This window comes from Dasypus novemcinctus, chromosome 14 (genome assembly GCF_030445035.2).
Source record: "Dasypus novemcinctus isolate mDasNov1 chromosome 14, mDasNov1.1.hap2, whole genome shotgun sequence".
Lineage (NCBI taxonomy): Eukaryota > Metazoa > Chordata > Mammalia > Cingulata > Dasypodidae > Dasypus > Dasypus novemcinctus.
The window spans coordinates 33774547-33789582 of record NC_080686.1 but is presented as its reverse complement, the minus strand read 5'-3'; the positions used below and the strand labels follow the sequence as shown (position 1 = coordinate 33789582).

At 47.2% G+C, this 15036-nt stretch overlaps 1 pseudogene; it reads left to right on the top strand.

The window, feature by feature from the left end:
* Positions 1–5199: 5199 nt before the first annotated feature.
* LOC111760638 (ubiquitin carboxyl-terminal hydrolase 1 pseudogene) overlaps positions 5200–15036 on the top strand; it is a 70799-nt pseudogene continuing 60962 nt past the window's right edge.

The window sequence follows — 15036 nt, the reverse complement described above, 5'->3', positions numbered from 1 at the left end:
CCGACGTCGCTCGCGGCGAGAGAGAGCTGGCGTGGTCCCTACGGGTGATGGCGCAGGAGGGGCAGACTCAGACGGGCTCGACTGGGCAACTGGAGGCGTCATCTGCAATGACAAGAGGAGAAAAACCTCACGGGGGAGGTGAGGTGCGGAGAGGGGCCATCATTACGACGGGGGGAGTCATCAGGGGGAAGGGGGTCGGGAGGTGGAAGGTCGGCAGGGCCGTGTGGGGTGAAGGGCTTAACAAGACGAGCAGGGATCCAGACAGGCTGGGGTGCGGATTCCGGGAAGACGCAGGCAAATCCTCGCCCTTGGGTGAGAAGGGGCGCTGGTCCGGTCCACTTGCTAGTGAGCGGGTCGTGCCAGAGGACGAGAGGGGCTGGAGTGGGCCGGTAAGAGGGCCCCCAGTGCTTGTGGACGGGCGAAAGCCCCTCAGAGTCAAAGATCATCAGGTTGTGCTGGATGAGCACCTGCGTGACTGTTTCACGCAGGGTGAGACGGGGTTGAGTCTCTCTAGTCTTCTGGACGAGGGTCTTGAGGGTTTGGTGAATTCTTTCAACAAGTCCTTGGCCTTGTGGGTTGTACGGGATGCCGAAGTGGTGGGTGATGTTGTAGAGCTTCACAAACTCGGCAAAGGCGGCGCTGCGATAGGCGGGGCCGTTATCTGTCTTTATGTCCCAGGGGACTCCCATGAAGAGGATGGCTTCCCGGAGCGCTTGAGTGGCATACTTGGCAGACTGTCCCGGGAGGGCGACGGCGTAGCAGAGGTGTGAAAACGTATCGATGGCAACATGAAGGAACTTCCATCGGCCAAAGGAAGCGACATGAGTGACATCTAATTGCCATCTAGAGTTGGGCCGCAATCCGCGCGGGTTGACACCTTGGGGCTGGAGTGGCCCCAGGGGCAGCAAAGGTGCGCAGGAGCGGCATGCACGCACCAGATGTTTACATGTGTCAATGGGAAGTTCTGGGAGGAGTCGATGGAGGGCGGGCGCACCAAGATGGAAGCGCGCATGCAAGGTCTTTGCCTGGTTGATAATGTCTCCTACGGCAGCTGCGGGGCTGAGGGCATTAATGGAAGCACCTTGGGCGGCCTGGTCAGCGAGATGGTTGCCGTGAGCCAAGGGGCCTGGGAGGCCTGAGTGGCTCCTAACATGGGCAATGAACCAGGGTTGTCGCCGCCTCTCTAAGAGGAGTTGAAGGTCAGCTAAGGCCAGGTTGATGTCCCGGTTGCCGATGCTAGCAGGCGGCAGGAAGGCCGCAAAGGCAAGGATACGAGAGACCTGCAGGCAGTAGAGACTGTCTGTGAAGATATTTGCTGGCTGGTCCTGGAGGTATTGGAGAGCCAGAGTGACGGCTTTCAATTCGGCCACTTGGACAGAGCTGCTATGTCGGCGGGTGTGGCAGAGGGGTTGTGTGGAGTTGGGCTTGTAGAGGACTATAGCAAGGCAGTGCTTGGAGGCATCGGTGAAGGCGATGGCGGCGTTGGGGAGCGGCTTGGAGGACGGGAACGGGAAATGGTCAGGAGCTGCAACAAGGAGCGTGCTGAGGCCTTGTATGAGGCGGTGCTGGGGGAAGTGATTATCGAATGGGCCGGAGAATAGGAGGAACAGTGCCTGCATATCTATGGAGTCCTTTAGCAAGTGAGTGACCTGCTGAGTTGTAAGGGGCCAAATGATGACATCTGGATGACGCCCGTAATGGTGGGTGGAGCGCTCAACAAGGACGATGGCGAGCTGCGCGAACAGGACGGATTGGGGGGTGATTTTGCGAAGCTTGCTTTTGGCTAAATGGACCCACAGGAGTGGACCGTCCTGCCAGATGAGGCCAGTGGGGGTTCCACGGGTGGGAAGGACGAGTCCTGCAAATGGCTTGTCTGGGTCTATTCGTTGGAGCAAACAGTCCATTAGGGCAGAGTTGACACAGCCCAGGGCGCATTCCGCTTCATACGACAGGGTGACCCTCTTTGTGGGTGCCTGTGATGGTGGGCCAGTGGTCTGAAGGAGCTGGAACAGAGGCTGCAGCTGATGTGTGGTGACTGGCAGCGACGGGCGCAGCCAGTTGAGCTGGCCACACAGTTGTTGGAGATCATGGAGCGTCATGGTTTTGGGGACGTTTATAAGCGGCGCCATGGGCGTGACCGTTTCCGAGATTTCAAAGCCCAAGAATTGAAACGGTGGGTGGAAAACGGCTTTCTCTATGTTGATCTGAAGACCGATATCTTCCAGATTGGAGAGAAGACTGGCAACTATAGCTTGTAGTTTTGGCTCGCTCGGATGGGCTACAAGGATGTCATCCATGTAATGCACGATAGTGGCCTCGGAGGTTAAGGGCTCAATAGCAGTAGCCACAAACAGCTGGCAGATGGCAGGGCTGTTCTTCATGCCCTGGGGGAGGACTTTCCACTGATACCGTTTGGCAGGCCGGTGGTGGTTGGGCTGGGGAACAGTAAAGGCGAACCGTGGGCGGTCATCCGGATGCAGGGGGATAGAGAAGAAGCAGTCCTTGATGTCGAGGACTGCCACATACCAATCTCACGGGAAGGCTGACGGGTGAGGCATGCCGGGCTGAGGAGAGCCCATGGGTTTGCTGTGCTTGTTAACCTCTCGCAGGTCGTGGAGGAGGCGTGGCTTGCCAGATTTTTTGATGATGAAAAAAATGGGAGTATTGTATGGACTGGTGGAGGGCTCAACATGGCCAGCACGGAGCTGCTCTTCCACGAGGTCCTGAAGAATAGCTAGTTTCGGGGCAGTCATAGGCCATTGCTCCACCCAAATGGGTTCCTCTGTGTCCCATTGCAGAGGAACGGGTGCTGGAGGTTGAACGCGAGCAACGGCCAAAACTATTGGGGGGGCAGCGATGGCTGCAAAGTAAAAAGAACGGCGCCTGACTGGTGAAGAATGTTGCGCCCCCAAAGGACTTGCTTGATATCCCTGAGAACCAGGGGACGGAAGAACCCTGACCGTCCATCGGTGTCATGCCAGGCAAGATCTTCAGCTGCCTGTTGCGAAGAGGACTGGCCTGTGGCGCCTACGATGACGGGTCCGGCTGTGAGTGGGAAGTCACGAGCTTGGGAGAGTGGGATGCAGGAGATTTCGGCGCCGGTGTCAAGAAGGCCGTCCATCCACTTTCCATTGACCTTGATGGTGAGGCGCGGCTGTGAAGCGGGCGACATGGGAACGGTCCAGTGGATGCCTACGGGCGGGGCTGGCGCGGGGCGATTGGAGCCTCTTGATGGCGGGGCTGAGGCTTGCCCCGCTGCCCGTTTAAAGGCTGTCTCGGAACACGGCGATCGCGAGCCCAATGATACCCTTTTCCACAGCGCGGGCAGGGGGTGGGGGGCAGCCGGGCGGCAGGAACAGGGCGCGGTGGTGGCACCATAGGCTGGACTACGGGTTGTGGCGGAGCCGGAAGGTTGGGGCACTCCCGAGCGAAGTGGCCCAATTCGCCGCAGCGGAAGCAGGTGTTGGTTGTTTGGACTGCCGCGACGATAGCCGCTGCAAGCGCAGATGCTTGCCCAGAAACCCCGGAGCATGCGAGGACCCAGTCTTGGAGCGGCTTGTCACGAAGGGGACGAATGATGGCTTTGCAAGCTGGGTTAGCCCCCTCCTGCAGGATGTCCTTAACGAAGGACTCGCGGGCTGCGTTGCCGACAACTCGCCTCTCTGCAGCGGCCTGCACACGAGCTACGAACTCGTTAAACGGCTCCTCAGGTTTTTGGAAAAGCTTCACGAGGGGCTCTGGGGCGGCCGCGGCGCATGAACGGAAGGCTCGGAAAACACAGTCACGGAGCTGGAGGAAAAACCCAGGCAGGGTGGCAGTGTAGGCGCTGGGATCGCCGTAAGGGCAGAACCCGAGAAATGCGTTTGCAGGGTAATGCACACCCTGACGCGCGTTGTCAGCAATCTGATTGTCGATTAGGACACCGAGATGGGCTCACCAGTCAATGAATTGTCTGGGGGAGAGAACCGCTCGGGCTAGAGAGATCCAGTCGTAAGGGATGCAGCGAGGGATGGCCATATGCTCGAGAATGTCTTGGGCATGAGGGCTGGCAAGGCCATCCTCTTTTATCGCGTTGCGGAGCATCTGGATGTCTTTGGGAGAAAAGGGGACCCACGCTTGTGGGTTCTGCGGAGTGCGAGCAGGATTGAGGGGGAACATCTGAGCCAGAGGCGGAGTGGGAGCGGTGAGAAAGGCGGTGTCGTACGCTGGCGGAGGAGGATTCACGACGGTCCCGCTATTGCTGGAGCAGGCGGGAGGTGAAGCGGGCCATGGAGGTGAGGCATTGGCGGTGCCACCAGGCGCCGGCCAGGAGGGCACGGCGGCAATGGTGTTTCTGATTGGCCAAGATGGCGGCACGGTGACGTCACGCCTGACATCACTTCTAGCCTCGGGCCAAGATGGAGGAGTGGCCACGTCACTTCCAGGTACAGGCCAAGATGGCACCGGAGGCTCTGCCGGTTTAGCCGAAGATGGCGGCCGGCAGGCATCCAGGACGGGACCGGATGGCGACAAGACAGGAAGAGGCGGGTAAGGGCGGGAAGAGGGCGCCGAGGAAGAAGAAGGAGGAGGTGCGCCATGTTGGCATTGTTTGCAGGGCGCGGTGGGGGGGGAGAAGGCGGAAGGTCGCCATGTTGGTTGGGGTCCGGATCGGAGGCTGTGGGGGGATCCAGTTCGAGCGCGGCCTCGAGCTGGGCGGACAGAGAACGAGCATCGTCGTCTCCATCAGGATCACAGGTGAGAGGGTGGCTAGGCTCACAGGCGAGAGCGGAGGCAGGGGAGGGCACACCTTGGAGACAGGCGCGAATAGCGACGAGGGTCGGGATAAGGCCAGGGGGAAACTGCTTGCGATCGTGCTCCATAGCGGACGTCACCCGCTGAATTAAACGTTCGTAGGTCTCTGGGCTCCAGAGAGCACAGGTGACGAGCCAAGGTTTAAAGGGTAGAAGAAGGTCCCAATACCGCTGTAGCTGACGGAGAGAGACCTTCACGCGGTGAGTTTCTAAAAGGGCCGCGAGTAAACGTACTTGAGGGACTTGGCGGGATGAGAGAGAGGCTCCCATTGTGACGGGGGGTTTAGGAGGGGGGTAGACTCGCTGTCGCTGAGGGCCGGGTTAGGTTTACGGATAGGCTGGGACGGCGGAGAGGAAGGGAACAGCGCCGGAGAGTCCCTACCTTGAGCGGCGGCATGGGAGGACGGCGATGGGTCCCGTGCGGGGGATCGAGCGGCTGGCCGGCCAAACAGGAATACGAAGATATCGCTCCACCGCATACGGAAGGGAGCGGTGGTCCCTGGAGCGGTGGTCCCTGTTCGGGCGCCACCTGTGGCCGCCGCTGCGGTACCGCGGGCGGGTCGCTGCCGCGCGGGCGGATCGCTGCCAGGAGTCGGGCCGAGCCCACGGCCAGACTGGGGCGGCAGCGGGCGGCTCAAGGCTTGGTGGGGACGCGCGGTTCGATGGAAGAAAAACCACGGAGACGAGGTCTATGCGCAGGTCTGATTTTATTAGGGAAGTACATGGGGTTTTATAGTCTCGTGGAGGCGGGGAGGTTGTGGGAGGGGCATGTCCGCGGGGCAGCTGAGGATTGGCTGCAGAGGCAAGGGCGGACCTGCGGTTCCGGGGCGGATGCGGGATGAGGGCGGTTGAAATGAGGCGGGGAGAACAGCAATCGGCTGGGAGGGGGAAGATAACAGTGGCTGGGAGGAGGGGCGGAGGGAGGCAGCAGCGTAAGATACTGCTGAGAAGGACCATAATACAGAGAGGTTACGAAGAACAGTCGGGTAAAGTATAGGGAAGCGTAGAGCAGGGTGGGAGCAGGGGACAGGTCCCTACATTACATTACATACAAAAATTAACTCAAAATGGATCAAAGACCTAAACATAGAAACCAAAACTATGAAATTCCTAGAAGAAAACATATAGAAGCACCTTCAGGATCTCATGTTAGGCAGTGGTTTCTTAGACTTTACACCAAAAAACATGAGTAATAAAAGGAAAAATAGATAAATGGGACTTCAAAGTTAAGAACTTTTGTGCATTGAAGGACTTCATTATGAAAGGAAAAAGACAAGCTACAGAATGGTAGAAAATATTTGTAAATTACATATCTGATAAGGGTTTAATAACCATAATATATCAATAAATCCCACAGCTCAGCGACAAAAAGACAAACAACCCAATTTAAAAATGGGCAAAAGATTTAGGCATTTCTCTGCATAAGATAAACAAATGGCCAAAAAGTACATGAAAAGATGCTCCATATCATTAGCCTCCAGGGAAGTGCAATTCAAAAATCACAAGATACCATTTCATACCCATTAGAGTGGTTATAATTTTAAAAAGTGAAAATTAACAGTTGTTGGAATGGATGTAGAAAAGAGGACTTGTTCATTGTTGTTAGGAATGTAGACTGGTACAGCCACTGTGGAAAATGGTTTGGCATTTCCTCAGAAAGTTTAGTATAGAATTACATTATGACCTAGCAATACCCAAAAGAATTGAAATCAGGGATTCAAACAGGTATTTTCACACCAAGGTTCTTCACAGCATTATTCACAACTGTTAAAAGATGGAAGCAACCCAAGTGTCCACTAACCAATGTATGAACAAAATCAGTGTATATATATACACAGTAGAATATAATCAACCATAAAAAAGGAATAAAGTTATGATATATGCAACAACATGGATGATTCTTAAAGACATCATATTGAGTGAAATAAGCCAGACACGAAAAGATAAATATTGTTTGATTTCACTGAAAGGCAATAATTAGAATAAGCAAAGTCATAGATTATGAAACAGGGACTGGTATCAGGGTAGGGAATGTGGAGGTAATATTTAATTGGTACAATGTTTGTTTGGTTGATGGAAAAGTTTTGGTAATGCATGATGGTGATGGTAGCAAAACATTGTGAATGGAATCAATATTAATGAATTATATATTTGAATGTTGTTAAAAGGGGAAATTTTAGGTTTATATATGTTACTAGATAAAAATTTAAAAAGAAACAGAACTGTACAAAACAAACAGCGAACACTAGTGTAAATTATAGGCTATAGTTAATAGCACAATTTTGATAACATTGTTTCATCTGTTGTAGCAAAGGTACCATATGAATGCAAATTGTTAATAATAGGGAAAATGCCGTGTGTCTGGGGGTGTATAGGGATCTGTGTATTTTCTGCATGATTTTTCTATAAACCTACAATTTCTTTAATAATACAAATTTAAAAAACTGATTAATTCTTGCTCTTAATTGAATTTTGACAAATAACTGTTAATTAGATTCAACTAATAATTGTGGTGAAAACTTATAATAACCTAAGGGTTGTTGGTGGTTTTGCACATTACAGTGGATCTGTTAAAGATTTGAACTGTGTTGGGGCCTACAGCAAAGGTGGCATTTTGGTGTAATTGGAGGTACTAGCTTGATAGTTTGAAGCAGGTAGCGTTATCTAAGCTCCTCAGATAACACGTGTTTGTAGTCTCCTAGAAAGAGGTTGGTGTGGTGTACCTTGGAAGTATTTTTCCTAATTAGAATTATTTCTATTCCAAAAAAGAAGCCCACAGAGGTAGACCTACTGCCATACCCCTACACTAGAGTGTGATCTCCTTCCAGGGACTTGCCAATGCCCCTGTAATCCTCATTCTTCTGCCTGAGAAGGACCTGCCCCAGCCTGAGGAAGCCAACAACAAGGAAGAACCAGAAATATCATTGCCATGATATCCAGCCACTGGTTACAGGATTGATACAAGTCTATCTGACTCATCTTCTCCCTGGGCCTGGAGATCATTATTCTCTGGAATTTCTTCATTCTCTCTGCTACCAGTACTTCATTAATCATCTGGACAAAACATAGCGCTGACCATAGCTTACATTAGCAGGTATGACTGGGCATTGTCTGCGTCCTTGATACTCCCTCCTGAGTATGGATTCCTTATACCATCTTCAAACATGACCTGACCCTATGTGCCATGCTCCTCTTCATTTGCTTCAACTTCTTCCTTCCCAAGATGTCCTGGGTCCTTTGGGACCTAGGCAGCCAGATACCTATTGTTATGGTGTTAGGTTAGTAATCATAGCCATTCTGGCTAAGGTACATCGGGAGGTCTTCCCTGTAGCACCATCATCAATTTGTTCAGGCCATCCTGCAGGGCAGCCTGTTCAGCCTGGCTGATTTCCCATGTACAGTTACATAGTTTCCACTTCATGGTCTGTGTTGTCCTTTCCTCCCAAACACCTTCCAGTGCCAGGTTTGAATTCCACAGTTACTACCAGCAGCTCAGGGTCAAAGTCCCTGAGAAACAGAGGATTTGAAAAGGAGAGAATGCAGATTCTGACAAAGGAGAACATGAGATTCACACTCCTAACCAGTAGCCTTCCTTTAAGAGCTCCTCCATAATGGCCATCCTCACAAAAAGCTCAGTTCCCTCTGTCTATTGGTTTTGTCTTCATGGTTACCATCAGAAGGTTCCAGTCTGTGACCACTGAATTAATTCCAACATCATGGACATCTGTGCCTGGGTAATTACTTCATTCTTGCATTCTGTTTCTTGATTTTCAACTTTTTTGCTGGACCCAAACCCAATAGCCATAGCTACATGGCCAGGGAAAGACAGCCATTGTCTGCCAGCTCTGATGCTTGCTTGACTGGTACTTGTATTACTGTTTCTTCTGAATAATGTAATGAATGCCTTATTTGTACCCACCAGTTTTCTTTGAGTGTGACTCCTGGATCACCTTCATCACTGGCTTCTTCTTCTCCAATGTCTACCTGTCCAGTATCTGCGTGTATTCTGAGCCCAAGAAAGTGGCTTGTGCTGAGACACAGATAGCAGAGGGGCTGTGTGCATTATGAACTTCCTCACAGGGACTGTACTTTTCTTTCTGCTCTAGAAAATCATGTGGCCAAGGAAACGTTAGAAGGTCCACAGCCACCACTTTCAGCCTGGCCCTTCCCTGTCTTCAGGCTGGCCCATTAGCTGTCTTTTCCAGATGACTTATGCTTTCTCACTGTCTGTTTGGAGGTCTAAAGCCAGCCCTTGGGGCTCTCTGAAGACAAACAGGAAGGACATTGATGGCCCAAGATTCAGAGTAAAGGAAAGGGGCCTAGAGTGGCCCAGAGTCTCTGTGGCGCCCCAAGGCATGCACTTGGTTCTGGCTGTCTGACCTCTGTCCAAGACAGAGTAAGACAGTGGTGATTTCTGAGCCCAGAGTGTGTCTGTCTGTCCGCCTGACTGAGGCATGGAAAATTCCTCACACTGTCTATCTTATGTATGCTTCTTCCTTCTCCTCATGTATACTTCTTTATGTCGTCCAACCCCTCTCAGCAACCTCTCTAAACTACCCAGCTTTTTCTATGTCATATATTGTATAGTTTCCTTTAATCAGATTTTATGTACTCAACAGAAAATAAACCTCTATGGGAAGAGAGTTCAGAATGGGCCACTTTTGGAGCAGGGAGGAGAGAAGCTCTAGGAAACTGGAAATGGTAGCTAATGAGACAATTAGAAATACAGGTAAGACAATATTTGCCAATCTTTGTTCTTCACCAAAACAGATCTGTGATAGTTTGAAGCTTTATGTACCCCAGAAAAAGTATGTTTTTTAAATTTAATCCATTCCTGTGGGTATGAACCCATTCCAAGTAGGATCTTTTGATGAGGTTACTTCAGGTAAGGTGTCACCCACCTCAATCAGATGGGTCTTAATCCTATTATTTGAGCCCATTATAAGAAGAAGAAAATTCAGACAGAATGAAAGAAAACCACAGGAAGCAAGATGCTGAACATCATTGGAACCTGGAAGAGAAGGAAGAGACCAGGAAACACCACCACGTGCCTTGCCGTATGACCAGCTAAGGACAAAGATCTCCAGAGGCCAGCCCCAACATAACTTAGCCTATCCTTACTGATGCACCCACCTTAGCCTTGTTTAAGAGAAAGACTCCTGGTGGGACTGGGGTCCCTCCTTGTGGGCTGCCCTTGAAAGGAGAATCCTCACCTCTAAGGAAGTCATGGGAAAATGAAACAGATTGACTGTGGAATAAAAAATCCCAACAAAGGGGGCTGATGTTAACAAATCCGTGGTGAAGTATGAGATTCTGACATTCCTCTATACTTCTTCAATGAGGCAGAAAGAAAGTCTTGTGGGTGTGAGCAATCAATGGCAAAAAAAAAAAATCCATGCTTTAGAATAAGGCAGGATAGGTCAATGAGTTTTATCATAGCATTAAGGAAATGTCCTTCACAACCTTCTCTGGTTTTCTTCTCACCAGGAAGATACTTTGATCGTGGGAGGCCAGTTTCCTGGACAATTAACAAGAGTATTTGTTCCCAGGAAAATATTTACTACCAGAGAAAACTAATAAATAGGTATCCCTGTAAATGACAATTAAGTATGTATTTAGCTAGTGTTATTCTAAAAAACACCACAGGACTTCATCACCCCACTGATGATTCAAGTTCCACATCTCCATAAGGCAATCCACCTAAAATAAATGACCAGTATTACCCAGCTTTACTACAGAAAGTACAGGGAAGGAAACTCCCTAAACTTGGTAGAATTCATGAAAATTACCCTCTTTTCACCTATAACTTTTTATGCATCTCTAATTCCCTTGACCACTCATGAGTCCTCTTATCCAGATTAACTTTCCCACAGTAACAGAGCCATCCATGATGTCCAGAGCCTTTCACATATCCGGTCCGTCTGGAATTTATCTTTTGCTTTTAGCACTTGATTTGTGTCTCAACTGGAAATCCAGCTATGGTATGTGCAAGTTGAGTCCTGTAAAATGGCACTTGGCCAAAGACTCAGGGGAGGAGACTGAAATTCAGCCAGTTCTAAACTGGCCAAGGAATGTAACCAGTCATGTACTCTCATCAACAGCAAGACAGGGGCCTTTTTCTAACTGGTCTGCCCAGAGGGGGCACCTTTCTCTAATTCATGTGCGAGTGCTGTAAGCGGCAGTGGCTGTGCCCTACATTGCACACCCCTTTCCAAAGCCTCAAGTGACTTTCCATTTCCCTCAGTGCAGCATCTGCACAGTTGCACCTATATGTCAAATCATTCAGTCCTTGAAACTGATCTGCTCGTCCTCCAGTGGCTAGAGTCTGGCTAAGGCATTTCTGTCAGTGGGTTTTTTCCTGGCCTCTTATGGACCAACACCATACCCACATCATGATTTAATTCAGCGGTTCTCAACCTTACTACCCAAAGGGGAAATGTGAAAATTTGTGGTGGTGGTTTTTTTGGTTCTCACAATATTTAGGAGTCCTACTGGCTTAGTGAGCAAGGGCAAAGGGTACTGGACATCTTGTAGTGCCAGAGCGGCCCAGCACAATAGACAACTCTCCCTCATCCTGAGCAACTCACAAATGTCCCGCCTGAGATTCAGGGAGATTAAAAACTTTCCATATTCATGCCAATATTTTGCAAACACCTACTATGGTTTAGGCACTATTTCAAGGGTTTGGGGTAAAATTGAAATTTCTGCCCTCTGGAGCTTACAAAGACCTATTTAATTTTTTGAGCCTGGAACCTAACTCATCTTGACCTATGAACAGAAAGTAGTTTAGCACGGCCTTACTATACAGTAAGCTTTCCTGGAAAGCAACCACCGTGCAAATCAAGGGAAAATTGTACTTATTTTGTTCTGAACTCTACTAAGACTTGTTCACTATTTCAGAAAACTACATTGCATTTCTTCTCATGATATTCAAGTCAACAGGAGAGCAGGTCTATCTAGTCTGCGTTTGTAGCTATGGCATTAACAGGGACTCTGGTTGGGCAAACATTATGTAGCCATGGCCCCAAATTTAAATTCAGATGTATGTATTATTTCATTGTAAATTTTTTTCCTTCTGTTTAAGCTACATTTTACTTATGGCATTATATTATTGTTGTTGTAATGTGTATGTTTAGGATGGTGGAATTATCAAGGAATCACATTTTAAAATGGCAAATGTGATGTGAAAAAATGCCTTTCATACAAAGAGAGGACAATGCCGCTTCTATAGGCTGTTAACCAATTCCTTTAACATTTAAATACTCAGCCTCCCAGCAATCAGTGATAACCCCCTTTCCAATAATTTTCTAGACAAATTCTTTTGTGAGTAGGAGATCCCTCAAATCCCCTTTGTTAAAAGGTAGAGTCCTTATCACACTAATGAATTTGAGGAATATTCCCTCAAGGAATTATATCTAATAAGAGTCTCACCACATAGGGAAGAAAAATCTTCATAGCTATTTATAATGGCATTAAAATAAATTGAATTTCAAACACTGGTAACCTTAATTGCAAGTTAAGGATTCTAAGAATCTCATCTTCTCTCTTTTGTTATGATAAATTATGCACAAAAATTAATACACTAACCATTGACTAGTCATTCAAGTGATGAGCACAAACTAAATCCTAAACAATTTGGAAAAATATGCATCCATATTAGAAACACATGATAAGCTTCTCCCCTATGTCATGTCGAAAAGAATAAATGTCAAGCAGGACATGAAATAGGGGCCAAGACAGCTGGGTTAGGGAAGGGAACCCAGCTGGCTGGGAAGATGTCTAGGCAGTCTGGTAGGAAGGGAGACAAAGACTTCAGAGTTTCAGTCCCTATCTCAGCCACTTACTGGCTGGCTGGCTGTGGATGGATGAGTTTCTTCTCTCCTGTATCAGCCAGGGTTCAACCAGAGAAACAGAACCAGAAGGCTATTATATATACATATATATACACATATATGTACGTATGTATTCCTTTGATATGTGTGTGTGTATATATATATGGAGAGAGAGAGAGAGGAGAGAGAGTAAAGATAGAGAGAGGAGAGAGTATAAAGAGAGAAGAGAGAGAGATTTTTATTTTTGCAAGGAATTGGCTTAGGCAAGTGAGGAGTGGTGAGGCAAGTCCAAAATCCACAGGGACAGGCTGTCAGAGCAGGCTGGAACTTTCCACATGGGCTAAAGCTGCTGCTCACAGGCAGAATTTCTTCTTCATCGCTCTGCTCGTAAGACCTGTTAGCTGATTGAGTCAGGCTCACCCAGAATATCTAGGATAATCTCCCTTACTTATAGTCAATAGATTATGAAATTTAATCACATCTACCAAACACCTCCACAGCAAAACCTAGATTAGTATTTGATTGAATAATTAGGAACTGTAGCCTAACCAAGTTGATGCATCAAAAGATTATCACAGTCCACCTCTTGTCAACTTGGCACCCATACATATCTCTTTAAATCATACTTAATCTCCAAATAAAGAGAGTAACAAAGTCATACTTCCACCTAATGTGATGAAACTGTCCTGTGTAAAATGGAAAACTTGCTAACCCTTTCCCCCAAAAAGAAGGCAAAATTGTTGGGTAAAGTTCATGCTTCTCCTTTGATATACTGTTACATAATACTGTGATGGAAAGCTTATTTTTAGTAAATCTTATGCTAAATGATAAGGGGATAAGAGAGAGAAGAAACCAAAAATATTCAGCTACTCTATACACAAACACATTCACAACAATTTGAGGAAGAAATATAATTATTACCAGTAATACTGTCCTCAACTCTAAAATAAGAATAACAGAGACCATCTCACAAGGTTGCTAAAGGAATTAAATGATGAGATGTTAAAAGCACTATATTCTAAACATCATCATCATAATTATTCTTATAATCATTATTATTACTGGATAGGAACTTGTAATGGTATTAAGGTGAGAATTGTGATTCAGAAGAAGGTGATATTTAATCCATAATGTAGACGTGAAGAGGATATTAAGAAATGATTGCTTCTGATAAAAAGAAAACCACGATGAGCATTAGGTTCTTGTATGGAAAGACTAAGTATTGAAAAGAGCCACCTAATTATTTCCTTAGTGTGTGGAATAGAGGGACAGACTTCCTCTTGGGAAGAGAAAAGCCAAATACCTAAATTACTTCTTTAGTTGTGAATGGTGAAGCCCTTTTCCTCACCTTCTCCACCCACTCCCCTGCACTAGCTCATCCAGAGAGAATTCTACATTAAAATAAATGGAGAGGGAGGGAAGTCTATTTCCCAGCCTGAAGAATTTATTAGAAATTTGGAGGACTGAAGACAGAGAGAGGCACAGAAAGAGACAGACCAACAGGGAACCACGGACAAAGACCAAGGGAGACTAAGAAAAGAAATGAAGGGTCCCAGGCAGTTGTATGTAACGAGACAATCGGAGCTAAAGGGACTTTAATTGCATTTCTCAGAACTCATCAAAGTATTCCTTTAAAACAGGCTCATTTGATTATGTACAAATTAAAACTCAATAAAGTCAATTTTTAGAAAGTAAATGCATATTATGATCTTAGTTTTGATCTTAATTTTGATAAACACAGTATGCTTAGAAAAACCAGAAAGGAAATACCAAAATATTAACAATGGCAATTTCTCAGTAGTAGTATTCTAAGTGATGTTTCTTTTAAACTGTCTTGTGTTTTCCAGTTTCTCCATTAAGCAGATTGATTTTTTTCATAATCAGAAGAGGTCATATTTTCCTTAGAGACAAACATTTTCTACTAAGTCCATGCTCTGTTCAGACAGTGCTGACCACTTATAACCTAAAGATTTCAAATTAATCCCTTGTCTTTGGAATCTCTATTTGTCTTTTAATCTAAATACAAATAAATGAGTGAATGCATAAATAGCAATAAAAGCATTTGCTTGTCTGTTGGTAAAAGGTTAGCAAATGGAAAGACTAGACATTTGAGTTTCCACATGGCTCTGCTTAAGAATTCAGTCTGTGGCCCTTGGTGAGACACTTTCCCTCATGGGGTCTGAGCTTCTTCAGCTATAAAATGTAGGCCATGAACCAGATCTCCAAGGGCCCATCTAGGACAGACATTCCACCATTTTATGTGTCCCTTTGGGAGGAAAAGAAAACAAAGCAGAGGTGCATTGCTGAATGATCTTATCAGGCACCGTGATAGAAATCACACCTCAGAGAAGCCCCTTCTCTATTTCTCTGTTTCATAGCACCCTCTCAGCCTTCTTTCTGTTGCTGATCATGTA